The following is a 7715-nucleotide window of genomic DNA, read 5'->3' as shown; positions in this document are numbered from 1 at the left end:
GGCTCCTGCGGGCAGAGATTGTGAGGCCGGCATTTACACTCTCGTCCTCCAAAGCTGTACTGAGAGCTTGCAGGGAACAAGGACTCCCGAGGGCAAACCAGAGCAGATTGCTTAGCCCAGACCCACAAGGGTGGTGCAATTGCGCCTCTGGCAAAGACATTTGGGAACCACGGCAACAGGCCACTCCCCCAGAAGATCAGCACAAACAGCCAGCCAAGACCAAGTTTACCAATCAAGGAGAATGGGAGAACTCCAGCGCTAGGGAAATACTGCACATAGAATTCATGGCTTTGTTACCATGATTCATTAGTCTTTCAAAGTTAATTTTTTTAACTGCTTTTATTTTCGAATTTTTGTTTTTCCCTTTTTCAACCAACATCTTATCAATCCCTTTTTTAAAAAAAACATTTTTATTTTTCATTTTTAGTGTCATATTCTATCCCTTCATAGTAGTTACCCTTATTTTTGGAATATATATATATATATATAAGTTGTTCTCTCTTTAAAATTTTGAGATATAGTTTCTTCTAACAGATCAACATATACCCGAAATCACTAGTGTATGGCTTTGTTCTAGTCTCCTGCCTGATCACATTCTCTCCCTTTTTTTTTTCTCTTTTTAAAATCTTCTTCTTTCTTTTTTCAAACAACTTCTTATCTTATCAATTACTTTTATAAAATCTTTTATAATTTTCATCTTTACAGTCATATTCCATCCCTTCATTGTATCAACCCTTATTTTGTACATATATAAGTCTATTCTTTCTTTAAAATTTTGGGAGGCACTTTCTTCTAACAGACCAAAATACACCCAAAATCTAGTGTGTGTCACTGATGTATGCACTAGCCTGATCATATTTGATCATATTGTTTTTTTGTTTTGTTCTGTTTTTGTTTGTTTTTATCTTTTTCTTATTTTTTTTAATCTTTCTTTTTTCTTTCTTTTCCCCTGGTTTCAGGTCTTTTCTGATTTGTTTACAGTATATATTCTGGGGACGTTGTTAACCTGTTAGCATTTTGTTCTCTCATCATCTATTCTCCTCTGGACAAAATGACAAGACAAAAGAAGTCACCTTAGCAAAAAGAACAAGAGGTAGTACCATCTGCCAGGGACTACTCAATACGGACATTAGTACGATGTTGGACCTAGAGTTCAGAATCATGATTTTAAAGATCCTAGCTGGCCTTGAAAAAAGCATGGAAGTTATTAGAGAAACCCTTCCTGGAGAAATAAAAGAACTAAAATCTAACCAAGTTGAAATCAAAAAGGCTATTAATGAGGTGCAATAAAAAATGGAGGCACTAACTGCTAGGATAAATGAGGCAGAAGAGAGAATCAGTGATATAGAAGACCAAATAATGGAAAATAAAGACGCTGAGAAAAAGAGAGATAAACAACTACTGGATCACAAGGGCAGAATTCGAGAGATAAGCGATACCATAAGACGAAACAACATTAGAATAATTGGGATCCCAGAAAAGGAAGAAAGAGAGAGAGGGGCAGAAGGTATATTGGAGCAAATTATAGGAGAGAACTTCCCTAATGTGGGGAAGGAAACAGGCATCAAAATCCAGGAGGCACCAAGAACCCTTCTCAAAATAGGTAAAAATAGGTCAACACCCCGACATCTAATAGTAAAACTTACGAGTCTCTGAGACAAAGAGAAAATCTTGAAAGCAGCTTGGGAGAAGAGATATGTAACCTATAAAGGTAGAAACATTTGATTGGCAACAGACCTATCCACAGACAACTGGCAGGCCAGAAAGGACTGGCATGATATCTTCAGAGCACTAAGCGAGAAAAATATGCAGCCAAGAATACTATATCCAGCTAGGCTCTCATTGAAAATTGAAGGAGAGATAAAAAGCTTCCAGGACAAACAAAAACTAAAGGAATTTGCAAACACGAAACCAGCCCTCCAAGAAATATTGAAAGGGGTCCTCTAAGCAAAGAGAGAGCCTAAAAGCAGCATAGACAGAAAGGAACACAGATAATATACAGTAACAGTCACCTTACAGGCAATACAATGGCACTAAATTGATATCTTTCAATAGTTACCCTGAATGTAAATGAGCTAAATGCCCCAATCAAAAGGCACAGGCTATCAGATTGGATTAAAAAACAAGACCCATCAATATGCTGTCAGCAAGAGACTCATTTTAGACCCAAAGACACCCACACATTGAAAGGGAAGGGGTGGAAAACCATTTACCATGCTAATGGACACCAAAAGAAAGCTGGGGTGTCAATCCTTATATCAGACAAATTAGATTTTAAAACAAAGACTGTAATAAGAGATGAAGAAGGACACTACATCCTACTTAAAGGGTCTATCCAACAAGAAGATCAAACAATTGTAAATATCTATGCCCCTAAATGGCAGCAGCCAATTATATAAGCCAATTAATAAAAAAGCAAAGAAACACATTGACAACTATACAGTAATAGTGGGGGACTTAACATCGCCCTGACTGAAATGGATAGATCATCTAGGCAAAAGATCAACAAGGAAATAAGGACTTTAAATGACACACTGGACCAAACAGACTTCACAGACATATTCAGAACATTCCATCCCAAAGCAACGGAATACACATTCTTCTCTAGTGCCCAAGGAACATTCTGCAGAATAGATCACATCCTAGGTCACAAATCAGGTCTCAACCACTACCAAAAGATTGGGATTATTCCCTGCATATTTTCAGACCACAATGCTTTGAAACTAGAACTCAATCACCAGAGGAAAGTCGGTAAGAACTCAAATACATGGCGGCTAAAGAGCATCCTACTAAAGAATGAATGGGTCAACCAGGAAATTAAAGAAGAATTAAAAAAAATCATGGAAACCAATGAAAATGAAAACACAACTGTTCAAAATCTTTGTGATATAGCAAAGGCAGTCCTAAGAGGAAAGTATATAGCAATACAAGCCTTTCTCAAGAAACAAGAAAGGTCTCAAATACACAACCTAACCCTACACCTAAAGGAGCTAGAGAAAAAACAGCAAATAAAGCCTAAACCCAGCAGGAGAAGAGAAATAATAGCAGAAATCAATGAAATAGAAACCAAAAGAACAGTAGAACAGATCAACGAAACTAGGAGCTGGTTCTTTGAAAGAATTAACAAGATCGATAAACCCCTGGCCAGACTGATCAAAAAGAAAAGAGAAATGACCCAAATCAACAAAATCATGAATGAAAGAGGAGAGATCACAACCAACACCAAAGAAATACAAACAATTATAAGAACATTTTATGAGCAACTCTATACCAGCAAATTAGATAACCTGGAAGAAATGGATGCATTCCTAGAGATGTATCAACTACCAAAATTGAACCAGGAAGAAATAGAAAACCTGAACAGACCTATAACCACTAAGGAAATTGAAGCAGTCATCAAAAAACTCCCAACAAACAAAAGCCCAGGGTCAGATGGCTTCCCAGGGGAATTCTATCAGACATTTAAAGAAGAATTAATACCTATTCTCCTGAAACTGTTCCAAAAAATAGAAATGGAAGGAAAATTTCCAAACTCATGTTATGAGGCCACCATTACCTTGATCCCCAAACCAAGGACCCCATCAAAAAGGTGAATTACAGACCAATATCCTTGATGAACATGGATGCAAAAATTCTCACCAAAATACTAGCCAGTAGGATCCAACAGTACATTAAAAGGATTATTCACCATGACCAAGTGGGATTTATCCCTGGGCTGCAAGGTTGGTTCAACATCCGCAAATCAATCAAAGTGATATACATTAACAAAAGAGAGAACAAGAATCATATGATCCCCTCAATAGATGCAGAAAAAGCATTTGACAAAGTACAGCATCCTTTCTTGATCCAAACTCTTCAGAGTATAGGGATAGAGGGTACATACCTCAATATCATAAAAGTCATCTATGAAAAACCTACAGCGAATATCATTCTCAGTGGGGAGAAGCTGAGAGCTTTCCCCCTAAGGTCAGGAATGCAGCAGCGATGTCCACTATCACCACTGCTATTTAACATAGTATTAGAAGTCCTAGCCACAGCAATCAGACAACAAAAAGAAATCAAAGGCATCCAAATCAGCAAAAGGAAGTCAAACTCTCACTCTTTGCAGATGATATGATACTTTATGTGGAAAACCCGAAAGACTCCACTCCAAAACTGCTAGAACTCATACAGGAATTCAGTAAAGTGGCAGGATATAAAATCAATGCACAGAAATCAGTGGCATTCCTATACACCAACAACAAGACAGAAGAGAGACAAATTAAGGAGTCGATCCCATTTACAACTGCACCCAAAAGCATAAGATACCTAGGACTAAATCTAACCAAGAGGCAAAGGATCTGTACTCAGAAAACTATAAAATACCCATGAAAGAAATTGAGGAAGACATAAAGAAATGGAAAAACGTTCCATGCTCATGGATTGTAAGAACAAACATTGTGAAGATGTCAATGCTACCTAGAGCAATCTACACATTCAATGCAATCCCCATCAAAATACCATCCACTTTTTTCAAAGAAATGGAACAAATAATCCTAATATTTGTATGGAATCAGAATAGACCCCTGAATAGCCAGAGGAATGTTGAAAAAGAAAAGCAAAGCTGGCGGCATCACAATTCCGGACTTCCAGGTCTATTACAAAGCTGTCATCATCAAGACAGTATGTTTCTGGCACAAAAACAGACACATCGATCAATGGAACAGAATAGAGAGCCCAGAAATGGACCCTCCACTCTATGGTCAACTAATCTTTGACAAAGCAGGAAAGAATGTCCAATGGAAAAAAGTCTCTTCAACAAATGGTGTTGGGAAAATTGGACAGCCACATGTAGAAGATGGAAACTGGACCATTTCCTTACACCACACACAAAAATAGACTCCAAATGGTTGAAAGACCTAAATGTAAGACAGGAGTCCATCAAAATCCTAAAGAAGAATACAGGCAGCAACCTCTTCCTAGAAACATTGCCAAAGGCAAGGGAAGAAAGGGCAAAAATGAACTATTGGGATTTCATCAAGACAAAATCTTTTGCACAGTAAAAGAAACAGTCCACAAAACCAAAAGACAACCGACAGAATGGGAGAAAATATTTGCAAATGACATATCAGATAAAGGGCTAGTGTCCAAAATCTATAAAGAACTTATCAAACTCAACACCCAAAGAACAAATGATCCAATCAAGAAATCGGCAGAAGGCATGAATAGAAATTTTTCCAAAGAATACATCCAAATGGCCAACAGACACATGAAAAAGGGCTCAACATCGCTCAGCATCAGGGAAATCCAAATCAAAACCTCAATGAGATACCACATCACACCAGTTAGAATGGCTAAAATTAACAAATCAGGAAACGACAGATGTTGGCGGGGATGCGGAGAAAGGGAAACCCTCCTACACCGTTGGTGGGAATGCAAGCTGGTGCAACCACTCTGGAAAACCGTATGGAGGTTCCTCAAAAAGTTGGAAATAGAGCTACCATACGATCCAGTAATTGCACTACTGGGTATTTACCACAAAGATACAAATGTAGGGATCCGAAGGGGTACGTGCACCCCAATGTTTATAGCAGCAATGTCCACACAGCCAAACTGTGGAAAGAACCAAGATGTCCATCAACAGATGAATGGATAAAGGAGATGTGGTATATATACACAATGGAATATTATGCAGCCATCAAAAGGAATGAGATCTTGCCATTTGCAACGACGTGGATGGAACTGGAGGGTGTTATGCTGAGTGAAGTAAGTCAATCAGAGAAAGACATGTATCATGTGACCTCACTGATATGAGGAATTCTTAATCTCGGGAAATAAACTGAGGGTTGCTGGAGTGGTGGGGGTTGGGAGTGTTGGGGTGGTGGGTGATAGACATTGGGGTGGGTATGTGCTATGGTGAGTGGTGTGAATTGTGTGAGACTGTTGAATTGCAGACCTATACCTCTGAAACAAATAATACATTATATGTTAAAAAAAAAAAAAAGAAGAAGAAGATAGTAGGAAGGGTAAAATGAAGGGAGGGAAATCGGAGGGGGAGACGAACCATGGGAGACTATGGACTCTGAGAAACAAACTGAGGGTTCTGGAGGGGAGGGGGTTGGGGGGATGGGTTAGTCTGGTGATGGGTATTAAGGAGGGCATGTTCTGCGTGGAGCACTGGGTGTTATGCACAAACAATGAATCATGGAACACTACATCAAAAACTAATGATGTAATGTATGGTCATTAACATAACAATAAAAAAATTTAAAGGAAAAAAATAAAATAAAAATGAGAAAATCTGGTAACCCTACACCAGCAATCCTCTGTGGCAACCTTTCCCTAGAATAGAGCTAATTCTAACCCTTTAAGAAAGGACATGTGCTCTCCAGTGGACCCAATGACATGACATTTTATTGGGTCAGTATTTGAGGCTACAGTTCCTAATGTAACCACATGGGGTAAATCAGGATCAATGTCTCAATGGTTTTATACACCCTTCAGTGCAGGAAATTCCTTTAGCTGAGGGAGCTATTGTACAAGACAGTATTTTCATAATATCACACAGCCACCAAAAGGTATGTTCCCTTACCCTTTCTCCAACCTGGCATCTGCTGGTCCCTAGGCCCTTTCAGTAACTTTCTGTTCTTTCACCAGAGCATGAGGGACCTTGCAGGCAATATGCCATGAAACACCAGTTTCCTACCTCAGGCTCATCTACTTGTCCTCCTCTTACTAATACTGATATCTCCACATTATTCCTCTCACTCTGGGCCAACACGTTTTAGATTCTCTGCTACCTTTCTGTATACTTTGGAATTCTTCCTATCTGGCTGCAACTGAAGTACTGTAGGGAGGCAAAGATCTTGGCATTTGACCTCCTCCATCTAGCTCTGTTTCCATTATTTTTTCATACCCCATGAGGGTAGAAATGGCAGGCTACCTCTGTCTTTCTCTTGATATAAATTTTCCATTTCTGTATATGTTTTTCTTCCTAGGACACCAAGTGTCAGGGTTCAGCATCAATAGTAACTGTTTACTGTTGAGATCTTCAAGTATGTCTGAGTTTGGAAATAGGATTATATGGGACATATGCTTTAAGAGCCTCCCAAAATTTGCCTCAATTACAGTGCTTGTATTTAAATTACTCCAAAGACACAGAATGAATTGAAACTTCATGCAAGTATCCAGGTCAATAACATTATAATAAATGAGTGGGGAAGATGGGTCATGTATTATTATGTAGTTCACTAGAATCTAAGTTCACTTTCAAAATCTCTTTAAGATTTTTAGAATTAATTACATTTCAATATCTAAATTGCTTTCAATTCCATGTTAAAGTTAAATATCTTAGAAATGTTAAAAAATTAATGATATATTAAAAATGACATTAAATATTGGGTACATTCTCTATTTACCACTTTCTCTTTTATATGATCTATTCAGCTATGTGCTGCTAGGATACAGTGAGTCCTATGTCCACTATTTATTCCAAATTCTTTAAAAGGATATTTATCTAGCAAAATAATAAATGCCCCATAAGATGTTGGGCATCAAGCTTGATGCATAAAATCCAAGCACTGTCTTGAATTCACTTCTTGGTGTCATCTAATTTCCAAAGAATGAATTAAACATCCAAGTGTATTTATGAAATTTGGTGTGTTCATAACATTTTAATTATCTATTATTAAATTTGGCCACACAATTCTGACAGCTGTCAGTATTTTCTAAATTAG

Source organism: Zalophus californianus, chromosome 1 (genome assembly GCF_009762305.2).
Source record: "Zalophus californianus isolate mZalCal1 chromosome 1, mZalCal1.pri.v2, whole genome shotgun sequence".
Taxonomy (NCBI): Eukaryota; Metazoa; Chordata; class Mammalia; order Carnivora; family Otariidae; genus Zalophus; species Zalophus californianus.
The sequence above is the reverse complement of the archived record's forward strand: the minus strand, read 5'-3'. Positions refer to the sequence as shown.